Source organism: Talpa occidentalis, unplaced genomic scaffold, assembly GCF_014898055.3.
Source record: "Talpa occidentalis isolate TD23 unplaced genomic scaffold, MPIMG_talOcc4v2.1 talOcc4.8, whole genome shotgun sequence".
Classification (NCBI taxonomy): Eukaryota; Metazoa; Chordata; class Mammalia; order Eulipotyphla; family Talpidae; genus Talpa; species Talpa occidentalis.
In genome coordinates, this window is record NW_023605194.1 from 18042516 (window position 1) to 18064343 (window position 21828).

The 21828-nt window shown below is 38.0% G+C and overlaps 1 protein-coding gene across 1 annotated transcript in view; it reads right to left on the reverse strand.

Annotated features, from left to right (window-relative positions):
- The window catches only part of SFR1 (SWI5 dependent homologous recombination repair protein 1), a 33085-nt gene extending 14141 nt beyond the window's left edge, over positions 1-18944 (reverse strand). Inside the window, exon 1 of the mRNA XM_054690131.1 lies at positions 18868-18944. The gene's annotated coding sequence lies outside the window, so the exon portion shown is untranslated. The remainder of the gene's footprint in view (positions 1-18867) is intronic.
- Positions 18945-21828: the final 2884 nt, after the last annotated feature.

Below are 21828 nucleotides of genomic sequence, written 5' to 3' on the forward strand. Positions count from 1 at the left end.
GGGCCCTGATATTGCTAAAAAGACTACAAAGAAATCCTTCAGTCCATTCCATTTAAAGATGTTGATTTCCCTCAAATAGATATACGGATTTTGTATAATTTCCATTTAAAAAAACATTCTTGGCAGATGAGTGTGGGTGTGTGTGTGTGTGTGTGTGTGTGTGTGTGAGAGAGAGAGAGAGAGAGAGAGAGAGAGAGAGAGAGAGGATGAATCTGAAGTTCAACCAGAACTAGAAAAACCAGAGGAGAGCCAAGATGTATTAAAAAAAAAAAAAAGAACAAAAACGAACTTGCTCTGTTAGACATGGCATATTGGCTGCATGCAATTGGAGCAAGGATAGCTGAATACCAACGGAATAAAGTCCAAAAAGGTACCTATGCAGAGATAAAGGTAGACTGATTTATGATAAAGATGGCATAGAAAGGAACGGAAAATAGAATTATCTTTTTAACAAGGACTGATAGATTGTTAGGATAGCCATATGGGGAAAATTATACTTGACCCCTCCCTCATATCATATACAAAATCAGTTTCAAGAGGATTCAGATCCACATGTGAAAGGTTATACAAAATAACAATTTAGGAGTTTATGGAAGAGACTCTTCATGACCATGGGAATGGAAGGTTTCTTAAACTATAAACACTTAGACTATTAAGGAGAAGCTTGAACAAGTGTTCTGCTTATAAAACAAAAATTTAAGAAAGTTTAAATGAGTACCACAGACTTGGAGAAGATATTTATAATATATATCACCAATAAAGGAAGTAAGATAAAGACAGACAATCCCAATTTTAAAATGATCATGAAACTCAAACAGGCACTTCACAAAAGGGTAAACCGACATGGCCAGTAAGTATGTGACAAAATAGGAAACCTCATTAATAATCAGGGGAATTCAAACTAAAACCACAATGAGTTACCATGACAAACTCAACAAATGTAAAAAATGAGAAAGACTTGTACCAAGTGTTAATGTGCATACAGAGCAACTGAAACTGTTATACACTGCTAGTGGGAGTGTAAATTGAAGAAACTCCTGCAGACTGTCTGGCATTATTTATTAAAGTTAAGTGTGTAGATACACTAATATCCACCCATGAAGTGTGTCCCTAAGTATAGATCAGCAGAAATTTTGTGCATATGTTCAACAAAAGACATGCACCAGAATGTTTGTAGAGGCATTTTTTATAATAGTTAAAATGAAATAATTTCAAAGCCATCAACAGGTAATACATTGTAACACATTTATACAATAGAAAACTGTTAAGAAATAACAATAAATTATCCACAACAAAATGGATGAACCTCATAAACATAATATTGGGGAAAAAAATAAAATCCACAAAAAATCCACAAAAAAAAAAAAAAAAAAAAAATAAAATCCAGGCACAAAAGATTATATATCATTCCATTTTCTAAATTTCAAAAGCAGACATATTATTTATGGTATTAAAAGTTTCTGAAAAGCAGAATATCTGAAATGCTGATGGTATTTTATTTCTTGCCCTTGATGGTGGTTACATGGGCCTGTTCACTTTTAATTTGTTCACTGACTTGTATATTTGTGACCTGTGTACCTATCGGTATGTGTGCTATTTACAAATAAATAAATAAAAAGAAAAAGCAGCCCACAAATCAATAATGTTCTTTACATGTTTCAAAGTCTACTCCGTTCAACTATATGTTTCACATTACTCATTGACTTCAGGATTTTTGAGGCAACAACAAGCATTTTTCTATATATCAAGTTAGCTACAATAGATTAGGTAGGTAGGTAGGTAGGCAGATAGGTAGGTAGACAGGCAGACAGACAGATGCAGAGAGAGATGATAGAGCTATATATATTGATTTTTAAAAGTTCATTAATAGACTTTAATTTTTAGAGTACTTTTAGACTTTTAGAATAAAGTGAACAGAAAGTACCAAGAGTTCCCATGTATCCCCTCCCCTTCCATACCACCACTACCGCTATTTTTAGCATCTTGCATCATTAGTGTGGTATATATATATTTTTTTACCATTAGTGAACCAGTATCAATACACTTCAACTAAAGCCAATAGTTTTCATTAGGTTTTACTCCTTGTGTCGTACACTCTATGGATTTTGATAAATGTATAATGACATAGCCACCATTACAGTTGAATGGATTTTTAAATTTATTTTTAGTTTAAGTTAGTATTTGGTCTCTTAGTTTCATACAATTTCCATAATGATTATTCTTTCCTGTTGCTGATTAATTTTGTCTTATTTACAAGTAAAGCTATCTTCCAGAAAAAAATAATGTAACATTTTTTAATCATTTAAGTAATATCAAGTTAACAATTTAGGGCCAAGTATTTGGGCAAAAGAAGTGGCTTCCCAGGCCTAAAATTTTAGGGATAGCCCACCTTCCACTTGTTTTTGATAGTTAGATGTTTCAACGTTTTGGTGAAAGACTCTATTATAATGTTCCAGGGAAGACTTGCCGCTGGCCAATTTACCCTCAGCCCCTACACAGAGGACTGTTGAGTCATGCTCTGAATCAACACAAGACTTGAGACAGGATGTGCATGTTCCTATTCCTGGCACAGTCCTCTCCAAAGGTTTCATAAATCTTAACCTGTGCTTATCGACCAGTCAATCTGGAGATGGTCTGGACCACAGATTTCTCCTCCACTCCTCCCTCAGCACTCCTCAGGGAAGCATCTCAGAAGTGACTAACATTTTGACAAGAAAGGAAGATGACTGTTCGCACTGGCTCTAGTTCACAATGAAACAGGTAGTGATGGCTTCTAGTAAGTACACAGGACTAAAGGTGAAAATCTAATGAATGCATTTTGGTCTCAGGGTGAGCTTTGTTGGATGTGTAATTATGAGCACTGGATTAGATATAAATCTTTTTAACGATTGAAAAGAAGGACATACTGAGAGTGTTGGTTACATGTTGGAAGAAAAGAAAGCAGATAAATTCAATCTCAGAAACAAGCAAACAACTTGTCATGTAAAACAATCCATAAGTAATGATGAAATCTAAAGTCAGGAATAACATCAAAGGCAGCTCCAAGGATGGGCTTACCAACATTTGAAGCCAGATACCCTTACCACTAGGATCATTTTCATACTAATTTTATTCAAGCAAAACATTGGGAAAGATTAGATTGACATGCTATACTTACGTATTATGCTGTACTTTTAAATTATCTTCATGAAATATAGTAAAACGGGCTATGGGAGGTTATTTAGAACTTTAAGAAAATAAAACTACAATTAAACATCTTCAGACCTATTTGTATTCTTCAGTCATGATGATGATTACTTCTTCAATAAATTAGTGCTTTTGAAAGCTACAACACAGCGGTGTGTTACCTGGATTTGAGTCACTGCAAAGCAAGAAGAGAATTATATGTACTGAAATCAGAAGGGTCTCTGCAATACCAACAGGCTTCTCCATTCTGAGGCCAAGTCTGCCCTCTGATTTGTCTCGCTGATATATTAAGGTAGAGATAAAAGTACTGGTAATGGAAAATAGAGTTCATCTATGCTATTCACATTATTCGTGGAATATTAGGACCATCTATAAATGCACGATGTGCTCATTTCATGTGTAGTGTGGTAGATGTTACTTGTTTTATTAAGAATGAATTGGTTGTTTTTCTTACACAGGAAGAATTCTTGCCTCTGAACTCTGTTTTTTTTAGGACAATCCCTGGAGTTGCATGGGGTTGTCCTAAGCCTGAATCTACACTGTTGCCTGACTTCCTTATGAACACCAGGCCTGAAGGCAAAAAATGACTTGTGTTTTCAATATTCATTTAATTAGAAACTTGCAGGAAATTCTTAATAGAGTTTGTACCATATAAATAATTTATTTCTGTTTTGTTTAAAAGATTGCAAAAATGAATATGCTTCAAGTCTCAGGAGTTTCAGCAGGAACAACTTCTGTTGTTGGTTTTCACAATCTGCCCCCTGGCCTTACAGAGGTAGTTAACAAACTCTTGCCTATTTGTATTTCACTAAAATTCTTCATTCCAATAAAAAATAAACACCTCTCTCAGGGATGCCAGAAATCTCTGGTATATAGATGGATACTCAGCACAGGAGGACAGCTGCCTTAGGAATAGCAGGTGGTTTAAACAAAAAATCACAGGGGTTCTTTAAGCCTTTTTCTGGAATAAGTTTCGAAAATACAATTTCTCTGAAAAATACTCTTTTCGCAGATCTAAGCACCCTTCAAAACTACCAGATGTCAGCATGATTTTACCAAGCTCTTTACAATGATGGAATATTTCTTACACATTTCCCTGTGGGCTAGAATGTACCTCCCACAAATAAAATCAAGGAGTGCCTGCATCTTGCCTTTACCTGAAAAATGTCTTGGGGATACAGTTATGACATGTCACCACTCAAAGAGATTAGCGCATCAGACAAAATAAACTGGCAACAGAGCCCAGAAAGAAAACATATAACAAGTTACCGGACTGTAAAAACTCCAGGGCCAGCAGAACAAGCAAGATCTTGTCCCTGTAAAAAGGAACTCTCCTGCACTGTTGGTGGGAGTGCAAACTGGTCCAACCACTATGGAGAGCTGTGTGGAGATTTCTTGACCTACTAAACACAGAGCTTCCATATGATCCAGCAATTCCACTCCCAGGTATTTACCCAAAGCACACAGAAACATCCATTCCAAAGAGTACCTGCACCCCTATGTTTATAGCAGCACTATTTACAAAAGCTAAGCTTTGGAAACAACCCAAATGCCCAAAAATAGATGACTGGATCAAGAAGATATGGTACATATACACCATGAAATATTATTCAGCATTCAAAAAAGATAAACACATGCAATTTGCAGCAACATGGATGGAGCTGGAAGGGATCATGCTCAGCGAAATAAGCCAGAAGGAAAAAGAAAAATACTGGATGGTCTCACTCATAGCAGGAATCTAGAAAACTTAAATAAGGGACCAGGAAAAAGAATAACTATAAGAAAGAAAATATCAAAATCGACAAACAACTATGAATCAGAGACACTCTATGGGGGGGTGGGGGGCAGGGAAAGGAGGGCTTGGGGTCAAAATAAGGGGTTGCAATTGTATGGGGAATATAAAAATAAAATTTAAATTAAAAAAAAAAAAAGATCTTGTCCCTGTACCTATCTAAGACAAAAATAGGAAATCATTCCCCATGGGAAAAACAAATGAACTTCAACCCCAGCTCTTCATTTCAGAGCCTCACCTTAAGAACTGTGAGGTTAGGAATGAGGAGTCCAATCACATTTTTTATTTTTGCCAACTGTTATACAAAGTCACCATCCATTAGTGGAAATTAGCCCAACTGCTGATGTTGTCTGTGTGTGCAGGCATGGCTATAAAGCTGGAAACATGCTCGTTAAGTCCCTTCTCTCTTCACACTCAGAAAACTAACTCACATTGAAAGCAGTTAAGAAAATGCTAGAAGGAAAGTGGAATGAATTGGTAAGTGTTCTAGCTCTTCTTCTGAGGGTCCTACATGCATTCTATTCTTTCTGAGTTGCAAGGGGGTGTCTTAAACCCTAATGACTAGGAAGTTACCTAACTTCCGGCGTGAGCACCAGGCCTGAAGGCAACACTCTGTCCAACCCCCACCACTTCTCTCCTTTGTCACCTTCATGATTTCCTCTTTAATTTTTTCCCCCTCATACTTCTTTTCTGTCCTCTTTTTTTCTCACTTCTCTACTCACTCCAGTTCGAGTAAATATCTTCTGAATACTCAGCCTGCCTGACTAGGCCCTGCAGACACAAAGATGAATACAACACTGTGGGCCAAAGAGAGGGAGAAACAGGGAGGACAGCAGGCCTGTTTTTCAATACATAGCGTATGAAGTAACAGCAGACCATCTTCGGAGGTGGGTGGTTGTAGTGGGAGTACTATCGAGGAGCTGGGAAGGGAGAAAGTTTCATTGGATGCCTGTTTTTATATATATATAAAATGCATATGCATATATATATGCATTGTGTTTGGTGCTGGGAATACAATGAAAAGATAAAACCCAGCCCATTTCTCCAAGGACTTTTAAGAAAACAAACAAGTGCATTCATGGTTAGGAGTAAGGAGAGAAAAGGTGGGGCTGGTGTTCAGTTTCATGGCGCAGAGGAGCCAGGAATGTCTTCACAGGCATTAGATTTCGGGCTGACCCTTCAAGTTCTGTTAATGTTCTAGCCAGTCTCACCCAGGGGATGCTAACATTGTGTTCTTTCTCTAACTGGATACTGATGTCCCAGTAGCAGAACAGTCTCCATCTCAAATACGAGGAGGGGAAATTCTTGGCTACCTAAAAGACATCCTTGCCAAGTTGTTAAAAGAAATCTGCGCTTTTGAAGCTGTTTTGTCAGGTTTAATACTATGCTAATTTTGAAAAATAGTCATTGATCTCTTCCATTTCTTCCCCTGTACTGCTTGGGTTCTAGAACAACCCCCAGGTTGTTCCAGAATGAGTGCAGACTTGACAAAGTGGACAGTCTCAGAGGGCATGAGTCCATCATTGCTGGGCGCTCCATTATTGGGGTCCTGCAGGATCTGACAAAACTAACTTTCTATTTCAGAAACACTTCTGGCTTTTGTGACTAGATTCCCTTTGACTTGTCAACTTAGCAGATCTTGAAAGTAATGGAAATCCCCTCCTATCCTACCCGATTAGTCTAAGCATCAGAGAAAACCCTCCTGCCTTTTTGTGCCTATCTCTCCTAACCTAAAAAATCCTCACAGACTGATTAAATAAATTAAGGTTTATATAAATGACTTAACTCTGCAGTTTTTTTCTCAGATGCCTGAATTAACCCAGACAAGCCAAAAATGGGAACCCAAAGATCACATACCTGTCTCATTTTTACCCTTTAAAGGAAAAATGCCCTTTTGTTTTTTTTCCTGTGCCAAGAATACTGCTCTCTACCCACAAGTAATTGCTAAGAAAATACAGCCTTGGCCACTGACATGAGCTTCCATATACATAAACTGATAGGACTGCAACAACTTGGATGCTTCCTCTCAGTTTGGGTTTGTTTGTCTAGGTTTCAATTTAGATTATTGAGTTCCTTCTAAAATTACCCCTCCAAACACTATTTAAATGATAAAAACACATTTTAGTTAGTTACTTCATGAAGCTTACTTATGATACTTTTGCAAGTTACATAGAATTATTATAAAATTCTTATATGGAAGTTAAAGTTGCTTCATATTAGGTCTGGGGAAAGGGAAGGACTGTTTACTAGATCTTTATCCTTTTTATTGCCATTAAAATGTGGGTTAAGTCATCGAGTCATAGTCAGAGAGGTAGAGGATTTGAGATAAATCAGAAATGATAACATTTTCTTTTAAGTTTTAGTATATCATTGCAGATACTATTCCTGCTGTGACTTTCATTTACTATCAATGAGATGAACAAAATTAGATAAATATAAAGTACACATCAAAAAATCACCTTATAAAATATATTTGATTTTATTTTTTTTTTTTATTATAATCTTAAATTTTATTTTTATATTCCCCCATACAATTGCAAACGCCCCATTCTGACCCCAATCCTTCCCCTCCCGCCCCCCACCCCCCAAAAAGTGTCTCTGGTTCATAGTTTTTTGTTGATTTTGATTTTCACTTTCTTATATTCATTTTCCTGGTCCCTTATTTAAGTTTTCTAGATTCCTGCTATGAGTGAGACCATCCGGTATTTTTCTTTTTCTTTTTGGCTTATTTCGCTGAGCATGATCCCTTCCAGCGCCATCCATGTTGCTGCAAATTGCATGTGTTTATCTTTTTTGAATGCTGAGTAATATTCCATGGTATATATGTACCACATCTTCTTGATCCAGTCATCTACTTTTGGGCATTTGGGTTGTTTCCAAAGCTTAGCTATTGTAAACAGTGCTGCTATAAACATAGGAGTGCAGGTGCTCTTTGGAATTGATGTTTCTGTGTCCTTTGGGTAAATACCTAGGAGTGGAATTGCTGGATCATATGGAAGCTCTATGTTTAGTAGGTCCAGAAATCTCCACACAGCTCTCCATAGTTGTTGGACCAGTTTGCACTCCCACCAACAGTGCAGAAGAGTTCCTTTTTCTCCACACCCTCGCCAACATTTGTTGTTGCTAGTTTTTTTAATATGTGCCATTCTCACTGGTGTGAGATGGTATCTCATGGTAGTTTTGATTTGCATTTCCCTGATTGCAAGTGATGTTGAACATTTTTTCATATGTCTGTTGGCCATTTGCATTTCCTCTTCAGAGAAGTTTCTTTTTAGCTCTTCTGCCCATTTTTTGACTGGATTATTTTCTTTGTTGTTGCTGAGTCTCATCAGCTCTTTGCAGATTTTTGTGATCAGTCCTTTATCATTAGTGTTGGGTGCAAAAATGTTCTCCCAGTTGGTGGGGTTTCTCTTTGTTTTTGTTATTGTCTCTTTTGCTGTGCAGAAGCTCTTTAATTTGATGTAGTCCCAGCTGTTTATCTTTCTCTTCACTATCACTGCTTTGGGTGATGTGTCTTTAAAGATGTCTTTGATGTGCAAATCCCTTAGTGTTTCGCCTATATTTCCTTCTATGTATTTTATGGTTTCAGGTCTTATGTCTAGTTCTTTAATCCATTTTGAGTTGATTTTTGTGTATGGTGTGAGGTAGTGTTCAAGCTTCATTCTTTTGCATGTAGCGACCCAGTTTTCCCAGCACCATTTATTGAACAAACTTTCTTTGCTCCAATGCATAGTCTTTGCTCCTTTGTCAAAGATTAGTTGACCATAAATCTGTGGGTTTATTTCTGGATTTTCTATTCGATTCCATTGGTCTGTATGTCTGTTCTTGTTCCAATACCATGCAGTTTTGATGATTATGGCTTTGTAGTATAGTTTGAAGTCTGGGAGTGTGATGCCTCCATTTCCTTCTTTTTTTTTCAGTAGAGCTTTGGCTATTCGGGGTTTTTGGTGATTCCATATGAATTTCATCAATAATTGTTCTATTTCTTTGAAGAATGCCATTGAGATTTTGATTGGAATAGCATTGAATCTGTATATTGCTTTTGGTAGGATGGCCATTTTAATAATGTTTATTCTTCCAATCCATGAGCAGGGGATGTCTTTCCATTTCTTTGTGTCTTCTTCTATTTCTTTTAACAGTGTTTTATAGTTTTCTTTGTATAGGTCCTTTACCTCTTTTGTTAGATTTATTCCCAAATATTTGATTTTTTTTGTTTCAATAATAAAAGGGGTGGTTTTTTTGATTTCTTCTTCTTCAGATTTATTGTTTGTGTATAGGAAGGCTACTGACTTTTGCGCGTTGATTTTGTATCCTGCCACTTTACTGAACTGACTGATGAGTTGAATTAGTTTTTCTGTGGAGATTTTGGGGTTCTCTATGTATATTATCATATCATCTGCAAATAGTGATAGTTTGACTTCTTCTTTTCCTATTTGGATTCCTTGGATGTCTTTCTCTTGTCTTATTGCCCTGGCTAGGACTTCCAGTATTATATTGAAAAGCAGTGGTGAGAGTGGACATCCTTGTCTTGTTCCAGATCTTAATGGAATTGCTTTCAGCTTTTCACCATTGAGAATGATACTGGCTGTTGGCTTGTCATAGATGGCCTTTATGATGTTGAGGTATGTTCCTTGTATCCCAAGAATTTCAAGGGCTTTTATCATGAATGGGTGTTGCACTTTGTCGAAAGCTTTCTCAGCATCTATTGATATTATCATATGGTTTTTATATTTCTTTTTGTTGATGTGTTGGATAACGTTGATTGATTTTCGGATGTTAAACCATCCTTGTGCCCCTGGAATGAATCCAACTTGGTCGTGGTGAATTATCTTATGGATGCATTGTTGGATTCTGATAGCTAAAATTTTATTGAGGATTTTTGCATCAGTGTTCATTAGGGAGATTGGCCTATAGTTTTCCTTTTTTGTGTTGTCCTTATTCGGTTTTGGTATTAGTGTAATATTGGCTTCATAGAACGTGTTTGGTATTGTCCCTTCCTTCTCAATTTTTTGGAAGAGTTTGTGAAGGATAGGCACTAATTCGTCTCTGAATGTTTGGTAGAATTCATTTGTAAATCCATCAGGTCCTGGGCTTTTGTTTTTGGGGAGGTTTTTGATTACCATTTCAATTTCGCTGCTTGTAATTGGTCTGTTTAGGTGTTCTATTTCTTCTTTATCTAGCTTTGGGTGTTTGTAGAGTTGTAGGAATTTGTCCATCTCCTCTAGATTGTTGAACTTGTTTCCATATAACTGTTCATAGTAGTTACTGATTATTCTTTTGATTTCTGCTGTGTCCGTTGTGATTTCTCCTCTTTCATTTATGATCCTGTGTATTTGTGCTTTCTCCCTTTTTTCCTTTGTGAGCCTGGCTAGGGGTTTGTCTATTTTATTTATTTTTTCAAAGAACCAGCTCTTGGTTTCATTGATCTTTTGGATTGTTTTTTTAGTTTCAATTTCATTTATTTCTGCTTTGGTTTTTATTATTTCTTTTCTTCTACTGGATTTGGGGTTTTTTTGTTGTTCTTTTTCTAGATCTTTGAGCTTCGAGATTAGGTTGTTTCTTTGAGTTCTTTCTTGTTTTTTGATGTGAGCTTCTATTGCTATATATTTTCCTCTTATTACTGCTTTTGCTGCATCCCATACATTTAGGATATTGGTGTCCTCCTTGTCATTCAATTCAAAGAATTTTTTAATTTCTTCTTTGATCTCCTCATTAGTCCAGTGGTCTTCCAGTAGTGTGGCTTTTAATCTCCATGAGGTAGGATAGTTCCTTGCCTTCTTTTTATGATTTATTTCTAGTTTGATGCCTTCGTGGTCAGAAAAGATGGTTGGTATGATTTCAATCTTGGTGTATCTGTTGATGTTTGTCTTGTGCCCCAGTATGTGATCGATCCTGGAGAATGATCCGTGTGCGCTTGAGAAAAATGTGTACTCCGTTTTTTTGGGGTTTAGTGTTCTATAGATGTCTGTTAAGCCCAAATGCTCTAGGTCCTTATTTAGAGCTTTAGTTTCTTTACTTATTTTTTGTCTTGTTGATCTATCCATTGTTGATAGTGGTGTGTTGAAGTCTCCCACTACGTATGTGTTTTCTCTGATGTCTGTTTTCAGAGAGGACAACAGTTGTCTGATATATTTTGGTGCTCTTTCGTTTGGTGAGTATATGTTAATGAGTGTTATTTCTTCTTGAAGTATTGTCCCCTTAATCATAATGTAGTGACCATTGGGGTCTCTTTTTATTTTTTTGAGTTTGAAGTCTGTTTTATCTGATATAAGTATAGCTGTTCCTGCTTTCTTTTTTGGCCCATTTGCTTGTAGGATTGTTTTCCATCCTTTGACTTTGAGCCTATTTTTATCCTTTGTAGCTAAATGTGTTTCCTGGAGACAGCAAAAGGTTGGGTTTTGTTTCTTAATCCAGGCTGCAACTCTGTGTCTTTTTATTGAAGAGTTTAGTCCATTTACATTTAGAGTTAATATTGATATGTTAGCATCTGTATTTGCCATTATGTTTGTCTTTCCTTTGATTTTATTTATTCTTTTAATAACTTTTTTTTTTTTTTTTTTGGTCTTCTTTCGTTGTTATTCGTCCCTCTGAGGTTCTGGCTTTAGGATTCCTTGTAGTATTTTTTGGAGTGGGGGTTTATTCGTAATGAAATTCCGGAGTTTCTGTTTGTCTGGGAAAGTCCATATTCTTTCTTCAAAGAGGAAGGAGAGCTTTGCGGGATAGAGTATTCTTGGTTGGCATCTGTTTTCTTGGAGTCTGTTGACTATGTCCCTCCACTCTCTCCTTGCCCGTAGTGTTTCTTCAGAGAAGTCTGATGTCAGCCTGATTGGTTTTCCTTTGAATGTTATCTGTTTCTTCCCTCTTGTCAGCTTCATTATTTTTTCCTTGTCCTGGATTCTTGGGAGCTTTTATATTTGATTTTATATCACATTAACTATCCTACCCTTTGAAGTGTCCTGTAACTATGCAGGACAAATAGCATACTTGCTGCTGAGAGAAATGAACAGAAGAGAAATGAACAGTTTCAAGATCTGAACAAGAAATGAACAGTTTCAAGATCATGATCTTAAAAATCATCAAGAGCAGGCATATTCTAAGTTCATTACTGAGAATTGCTAAAATTTGCACAACAGTCTAGTGGCATAGAGTTGGTCCACAATTTTTGGTAATTTTTCAAGCTTCTAAGTATTGAGAGTAGTTGAGAGCCTAGAATCATGTCTTTCCCCATCACCACAGCATAAACAATCAAGCCAACAAAAACCTACATCCTGATCCTGCCATTAATCACTTTCTGCAACTTATTTGGTTGATTTGGATCTCAATTTCCTCATTTGCATCTTCACTAGGTGATCTCCAAGACCTCTCTAAGTTCCAAGGTTTTAGTAAAATTTGTCTCAAAGATTCTGGCATCTTCTAACAATATTAAATCTCTTCATGAATCACTCAGAACCACTGTAAAGTAGATATCTCTTGTAGGATCAAAATGTTTTGCTCCACATGATGGTACTTGTACTTTTGGAATCAATTGACTGAAAATGTAGGCAATGCAAGAGGGTGACTTTGACTCCATTACCATTTAGAATGAATCTGCACACTAGGATCTACAAATGTCCAGAGAACACTAACATCTCTTATTATTATGTATCAGTAAAGATGCTTTCAAGTTCCATAAATTAAAATTAACTAATAAGGGTGTTTATCATCAGGCATGCAGGAAATCCAGCAGTCAGATGTCTCTGTTTTGAAGTAAGCACCCTAACTTATATGTGCATCTTTCCAAAAGGACAAATCTCAAATGTTGCAAGAAATAGAACATGTAATGCTTTCTTACAATTTAATGTTGCTATGGTCTCATTTGAGACCAAAAGGATTATAGTTTGATATAATCAGTACTAATCATTTCTGTCACAAGAGTTGTAATAAAAGGGGTCAGAAGATTTGATGGCAGGCAAAATCTGTTCCAGAACAGCTAGTTCTAAAAAGAAGAAAACTCACTGGCAAAGGGCTAAAACATGTACAAAGAATTTGAATGATTTTAGGTGTTGTTTTGGGAAAAGAATAAAGAATCAGGTAACCCTTTGATTGTCCAAGTCTCTCTGTGTCCTAAAATTCCTACTCTTTTGCTTGTTTTTAAAAAATTTTACATTTTCCACCTATGCCTGGACCGTAGAAAGCTAAAAATAAGCTTTACTCCCACACACACACTAGCAATAATAAAAACCCTGCACACAGATGTTTATAGCAACACCAAAATTTGGAAGCAATTAAGATGTCCTTGAGCACAATAATAAACTGTAACAAATGCACCACACTGTTGGGAGCATGGAGCACATGGGAATCTGTTATCTTTCCCCTCGAAACTTAAAACTTCTTTAAAAATTAGTTTTAATAAAAAAAGAAAAAAGTCAAACTAAATTAATAAATAATACAACTTTGAAAGAGATCATTAAAACCCCAGTAACAACGAATTCTTAAAAAGAGCAAAGTACAAATTACAAATATCAGGGATGAAAGAAGAGACATCACCTTAGATCCTACAGATATTATAAACAACTTTATGTCTACAAATTCTACAATTTAGTTGAAGTGGGCTGGTTTCTTGAAAGACACAGCTATCAGAGTTCAGTCAAGAAGAAAATAATCTGAATAATGTTGTATCTGTTAATGAAATTGTATTCATAATTAAAATCTTTCCAGGGCCTCCCCTGGTGGCACAGCGGTTGAGCGCTGGGCTGTGAAGCTGCCCGCAGCCTCTGCAGCACTGGTTCAATCCCAGCCACTGGCGAGGGTCCCACATGGTGTGACAGACCTCTCCTGCCCTGCCCGCTGCTCCCCTCAGCAGTGTATTTCATCAGTCTGCCTGTTCTGTTCCCCACTCTGGCTCTGGTGAATTCTCTCACCCTCCCACGCTTCTGACTGTACCCAGTGCTTGTATAAAATAAATAAATAAATCTTAAAAATAAATAAATAAAATCTTTCCAGCAAATAAAATACTATACTCAGTTGGTTTCACTAAAAAGCCTATCAAGATATTAAGGATGAACTAACACTTAATAAATACTTACAGAAAACAGACAAAAGGGAACAAATCCCAACTTCTTTATGGAGCCATTAATATCCCAATATCAAAGAAAAACTATAAAAAAATAAGCCTATAGGCCAATATTTTTCATGAATAGAGACAAAAATTTTTCAACAAGATGTTAATAACCAATCCATCAACACACAAAAAGGAAAATACATCATGTTCAAGTGGAATTTATCCTGGGAATGCAAGGTTGGTTCTACATTTTAAAAAACCAGTAAATGGAAGTTACTTACATCAGTGACATAAGAGCAAGGACTCATTCAGTGTGAAAAGCCTTTTCCCTGGAACAGCTGTGGAAAACAGTTAGAAGCAATTCTTCTCCAACAATGTGGCTGCCTGAAGCAATGGATAACAGCTGGGGCAAATAATAAGCTTTTTAAAAAGTGACTAAGCGATCCATAAAGGCTTTGAAAAGCTCCAACATATTTCTGGAAATCCAGAAGGATATTGATAATATGCATAGAGATGAGCACATATCCAAGGCTGTGTGCTTGACCAAGAAAAACCTAAGAGTACCCTACGCTCTCTCCTCTGAATTACCTTGATAATTTGTGACAACAGAAAGTGAAGGCTAATGGAGAGTTTGCAATTGCCTGGATGAGTACTGAAATTGTGCCCCAACATGCACATAAAAATCCCTTGGCAAAGACTAGGAGACTTATTGGTTCCAGATATTTTAGGAAATCTCTATCCAATTATTAGCTGATTACTAAACAAATAGGGCAGAGACTTTGTGGCCATACAGAACATTTTTAAAAATTTTACCAGTTTCTTATCAAGTTAAATGTATATTTATGTAGTCTAGCATATCATTATTAGGTATTCGCACAAGAGAAATGAAGAAAGCTATGTTCATACAGTATCTGTACCTGTTGTTTCAGGTCCCAGATCAAGCTGCCCCAAGATCTGCCAAGATGTGCCAAAGAAGCATCTGGATTATTTCCAATTAAAGAAACAATCAATCAATGAATGATCCCCTAAACCTCCCTTTCTCCTAAAAGCAGAATTTTCTCTGACCCTCTTCCTTTCTTTTCCCTGTGAAATCAGGAAATAAATATCTGTGAGAGGTAGCATCCCCGCAGAGAAATGCAGTGACCCCTTATCATCAGAATCAGGGAGGGAAGTTGTGCACACAAATTCTGGTTAGCTCACTAAGTTCTCCGACCAAAGCTTCCAAGATTTTTTTTTCCCTGTCTGTTCTTCAAAAATATAATGCTTCTTTATCTAAAAACTATATAGCCTGACTGTTTTGGTCATTCACTAGGCTTCATATTATAAATCTCCCACCACATGAAATTAAATCTTGTTAATCTTAGATGTCAATTTATTGTTGGGCCAGCCGAAGGCAACAAAGTGGGTAAGGGAGAGGTCACTGAAAATGTTCCTACAAGATTCCTAACAACTTTGTTCATAATTGACAAAAATTAGACACAAACTGTCCATCTATAGATGATCAAAAGTTGCATATTCAAACAATGGAATATTATTCAGTAACTAGATGAGCTATCGATACACACGATGACATGGATAAATCTCCAGTACAGTTAAAGAGACTCAAAGGGCTTGTAAGCCTATAACTCATACAGGTCAATCTGGAAAAGGCAAAACTGGACTACAATGGACCTCAATTTGAGGATGTGATGGCATAACAATTGTTCAGAAACTTTCAGATGCATTTTATAATCAGTGGACTGTTGAGTGAATGCCTATATCAGGCCATGAGGCCTGAAAGTCAGTATGAGATATACCTGTGAGGAAAAGAGTGGTAATCACAAAACAGATAATAGGGTATGGCCCTCATTTTAATGATAATAGCCCTAGTGTGGACATGTTTTGTGAAACCACGCCCGTCTTCTGAGTCAGGCCTACAGTGCAAGAGAACACTCATCACCTCAACAGACTTTTCAGATCTTTGGGCTAACAGTCATTGAAATCCAGCAATAAATTCATCTGTCATTTGGCTTCCTGCTGGTTTGTTCTTCTTCCTTGTTCTCCAACAGGGATCCAGCCTGACAGAAGTTTAAAAGAGCTGGTCTATTTATATTAAATATTTCACTTTTGAGGGCACATCTTCTATGAGCAGTTTTGAACTTTTCATCTCCTTGATGACATCCCTTCCAAGCTTTTCTGAACAAATAAAGTTGACTTATCAGATTGACTTATCCCAATTCTTAGAGACACTTGGCACTGCCAGGTGTCAACGACACCGAAGATCAAACTAGACATGAGATGCCTCCAGATAAGATTTTCATTTCTTCCATGAATGGGGACATCTTGTAGAATCCAAGGGATACTGTTTCTCTGATTATGAATGGGTAGCAACTGCTAAGGTCAACACATCACATATTTTTCTTTGGCACATTGCTGTCTTTTGATGAAAATAATCCCTAAATGTCGAACTATAATCAACAAGTCACAGATAATTTAGTGAGGCATATGTTAGAGATGCACATGGCAGTTCTAAAACAAATTAAATGTATCATTTTACAGATGATCTATTCAAATATTATTTCATCTTATTATCTCAATTTTTCAAGACAGAAAAATAAGCCATATTTTTACTTCTGAACATAGCACAACATGGGGGAGGGATGAGCCCAAAACAAAGGGAACGATCTTGTTGCACCATACCCACCACCAAAACATAAGTGCCAGAAGCTGGACTTGTGAGAAAGGGACCCAGGCAGGAGGGAGAAAGAAGCTATCATGGTCAATGGTTGACTTGGAAAAATCTCGGCATCATTAGAGACCCTGCCTTCTCTCTCCTGAAAGCAATCACAGAATTCCTTGTCTGCCAGCCTCGCAGATATTGCCCCCATGGTTCCTTTTCCTTTTTCATCTTTGCCTTACTTAAGTTCAGGCCCTAATACTTTTTTTTTAAAGATTTATTTATTTTTATACAAGAGCTGGGGTACAGGCCAGCTTTCTCTTCGGTTAGCCTATACTCCTGGGCGTGTGTGGGTGCGAGTATTCACCAGAGACAGAGCGGTGAGCAGAACAGGCAGACAGACCGAAAAACACTGCTGAGGGGAGCAGTGGACGCGACAGGAGAGGTCTGCCATGCCAAGTGGGAATCTTCCTGGCCCCCAGGGAATCCAAACCCGTGCTGCAGAGGCCACTCTGCAGAGGCTGCGGACAGCTTCACAGTGCTCTCTCAACCCACTGCGCCACCGTGGAGGTTCAGACCTTAATACTTTTATCTAAACTATGGCCCTAGTGTTTGGGTTGGTCTCACTGCCTCAACTCTTTCCAGTCACTCCTACGTTGTCACCACAGAAAGCTTGCTCGGGCCCAGCACTCATCACTTCATTTTTGACTTCCTGTCACTCCCCATCATCCATGGAACCTCACAGACACTCCGCAGGCTGGCACTTCAGAGTCCCCATGATCCACTGGCACATGCTACACATTCATCTTTCCCCATTGACTTTTTTTTTTTTTAAGATTTATTTATTTATTTATACAGCACTGGGTACAGTCAGAAGCGTGGGAGGGTGAGAGAATTCACCAGAGCCAGAGCAGGGAGCAGAGCAGGCAGAAGGACCAAAGTACACTGCTGAGGGGAGCAGCGGGCGGCAGGAGAGGTCTGCACGCCATGTGGGACCCTCCTCCAGTGGCCAGGGAGCAGCCGGGGATCGAATCAGCACTGCAGAGGCTGCTGGCAGCTTTGCAACCCAGCGCTCAACTGCTGCGCCACCGGGGAGACCCCCATTGACTTTTTGCACTGTGTTTCACAGTCCTCCACCTGAGCCTTACTCCTTGTCTGTGTTTGCTATTCCCACAGTGAGAAGCGGATTTCCATAGTTCTTAACTCTCCTCCTTATATTGCAAATTTTTGTGTACATAATGAATATATATACATATATATTTTAACATTGCAAATTCCTTGCAAGCAAGTTTTACATCTCATCTTTGATTGTATTCACACCCAATGACTGCTCACGGTAGACCCTCAATAGGTATTTGTTTACTCATAGAGTAAATAAGTGTGTTTTGAATAGATCTGAAATTGGAAATGGAAGAAAGGAAACCAGGGTGCTTTGTTGTTATAATAAAGGCACACAATCTGGTAACAATTCAAACCATTAAAGATGGGAAAAGTAGATAACCCACATGAGAAGGCAGGAATCAGTACCATTTCTTAGCTGCATCCTTCCTGAAGTGAAAATGCTCCATAAACTGCAACATGTTATTGTAACTGTTTTTAGGGAAATCTGATTATCCAGGAGTACAGGCTAAGCAAAGAGAAAGCTAGGTAGGAATGGAGTCTTCTAGTTTTAGAAAAGGAGTAGTAAACTGAAATAGCAGTAGTGACTTTGTATGATTGTAGACAGTAATAAAAACCATCATATTTTTATTTTAATATGTAGAAATTCATATTTTTAATATCAGTGGATTTACTGTTTAACAAAAAAAATTGAATCAATGATAATGGAATTTTCTCGCCAAATGTAAAATACTATTCTATCCCTTCCTTCTCAGTGAACTTCACTTTTTATCGTCTCTAGGAATGCAAGGCAAGTGAATCCCAAAGCTTTAGGATCCTGGGATGGAAGTATCAAGAGAACATTTTTATCACTGCCCTGTGAGGCTGCATTATGGGAGGAGGGTCACAGATAGGGAGAAATCCATCTATAGGGTGCACTTCCTTAAGTCACACAAAGAAAGGAAAGTCTATATTCACAAAAATTATGAGACAGTGAATAGCTATTTGACAAAAACACTTACACTGTTCATCAAAAACTGGATTTACCAAGTATACAGTCATCAGCCACATAAAATGGGGTCCACCTGTACTCACGTGGCTCGGAACTGAGAGAGTCTGGTCACCAGGAGCAAATTTGGACTACATGTAAACAGATAGCACTCCTCCAAAACCTGTTTAAAAGTGAATAATTTTGAGATGAATATTCCTCCAGTTGCCTTTAAGGAAATTTTCTTTCTAGCTCACCAAAAATTGATTAAACGTGACTCATTAACATAGCTCCTAATGGAGTAGGAAGCAAGAGACACCTTTCCGGTGTCTTAGTCACTGTTATCTCCTAAACCTGACTCTTGGTTCCTTCTTTTTAGTGAGAATGTTGCTGTTTTCTGGTTAATTTAAAACATTAAAATGACAATTCTCTTAGTACCAAGCATGTGGTAGAAACTTAATACATGAATGCTGAGTGAATGTAAGATCTCTTTCGCTTGATCTACCAAGACAAATCTTTGTATAAACAATTTTGCCAAGCTTAAATGAAACTTAAGTAGAATATAAGCACTTCAATGATTTTAATTTTCTTCTCCCCCAAAGTGCCTGGTCCAGTACCCTGTGGAAAGAGTGGTCACACATGCGCATATAAACACGTGCAGCACAAACACACATGCACGCGAGCTTACCTGTTGAGTTACCTGTTGAGTTAGCTTAGAGGACCCTGATTGCATTACTTTAGGTTTTAGCTACTTGGGGTCTGACTTTTCTATTGTCCCTGGAGATAATCAATGTTATTTGGACTGAAGGGGAGGAAATAAACAGTCACGCTGATCCCAGTGGTTGATTAGCATGTTTGGTTTTGTACAGGAGTTACCGCTGGATAATTGGTTGGTCTATGGCTGCCAAGTCCTGATAGATTTTTTTCTATCTAAAGTCATCAATAAGTTATACTAACATCATAATGCTGTAGACTGAAAACATCCCCAGAGTTCAGATGTTTTTAGTTCCGTGGTCTGTTTTGATATTGCCCATTTTCTTTCAGCTCAAAGCCATGGCAGACTTAAATTTCAATAATACACAGAATGGTGGGAAATGAGGGCTCATCAGTGGAAACAAATTCTGCCTGTGCATGGAAAAGAACGCCCAGTCTTCCTCATGCCTTTCTGGGCCTCAAACACCACCAGACCTCAGACTTGTGGAGGGGGAGAGTCCCCACACCAAGCAATTCTGCACTAACTGGGTGTCCCACGACTGAACTGGATTCTGACAGCGCCCACATGGAGACAGCGCCAGCGTGCACAGATGAAAGGAGAGTCCGGTGGGGCAGGGCTCTTGTGCTTCAGATGCCATCAGCAAGTAGTAAGTCCCCAGGTCACTGACAATTTGTTCAATTTGGCCACAAACAGGAGGTTCCCAAAACCACCTCCCTCTTGGATTCACTTACGTACTAGAACAAGTCACAGAACGCAGGGAAACACTTACATTTACCAATTTATTCAAAAGTATATAAAGGACCAAAATGAGCAGCCAGGTGAAGAGAGCAAGAGGGAGACATGGGAAGTTCCTGAATCCAGCACTTTTCTTGTACCTTTTCCGGCTCCAGAGTCAGTTATTAGATAAGCCTTTGGCCTGATTACTCGACATCTCTGAATCTCACTCTCCGCAGCTAATAAATGAAGATAACTGTGCAATAAGGTAACACGTAAAATAGCTGGCACACCATAGACCTTGGAAAACATTCCAGTCTCTTTCTTAATAATCCCAACACTCATAGTGCCCATGAAAGGTGCCAGTACCAAAAAGCACACGTGAGGCCTCGTGTGATCCAGACCCTGCCTATCTCTCCAGCTCCTCTGCCACTGCTCCCTCCCCTTTGCTTGGTGCATTTAACTTTACTGGCTTCATTATTCTTTCTCAAACCCACCCTCCTTTCTCTACTTGAGAGCTTTCTCAAATACACTGTCCCTTGTCTATATTCTAGAACATTCTCAACCCCTCTCTTCACTGGTGTGACCTCTATTCAACCTTCATCTATCAATTTAAATTTGACTATCTTAGCATGACCTTCCTTTGTATCCAAGCCCAAGATTGTCTCATCTTCCACTCTTATCGGATGTGTTACTTATAATAGTTGTCATACTCTTAATTGTATATTGATACCTAATTGTGTGTTATATATATAATTTGTTATGAATTGTGTGTTCCCAATATTCAGATGTTGAAACTTAACCACAGTAACTTAGAATGTGCAGTATTTGGAGATATAGCCTTTAAAAAAAGTGATTAGGTTAAGATGAGACCACTAAGGTGTGCCCTAGGCCAGCAACCGCTCTGACTGCTGTCTTTATAGGAAGTGGATATTAAGACATATAGAGACACCAGAAATGCTCAGAGAAATGACTGTGTGTACAGACACAGCAAGAAGACAACCATCTGCAAGGCAAGAAGAGCAGCTTTAGGAGAAACCAAACCTTCGGACACCTTGATCTTGGACTTTCAGCATCGGTAACTGGAGACAATTAGTTCATGTTGTTACAGCAGCCCTCAGCAAAACAATACACTGTTTAAAGTCCATCTTCCTCCATTAGATAATGAATGCCGTAAGGACAGAGAATATGTCCTTATTTCACTACCAAACTCTCAGAAAATAGTTGTGTCCCCCTAACATCTGGATCCAAGCAGTAGCCAAATATTTTTGCGCAGTTCATGAATTAATGAGTAAGTGAATGAATGATGCAGTGCTATTTCAACTTTATGCTGAAAGTGCTTCATCTTCCAGATTTTTCAGTGCTCTTCTCCAGTGAGATTGACAGTAGATGTGTTGAATAAGCACATATTTGGGGAAGAAAGAAACATCCCAGAAAATAAGAACCCAATAGGGTCACTTGTAGGTCATGAAAAGGATTGTGAAATGGATGCCTCCATTGCAGAATATATTGGAGGCGGAACCCACAAGTGGTGCTTGGATATGAGTGTCCACACTAGCAGGGAGCAGACCTGCTGCAGGATTCACCCAGCACCCTTCCAGGATCTTGGAGAGATGACTCAGAGCTGTATATCCAAACT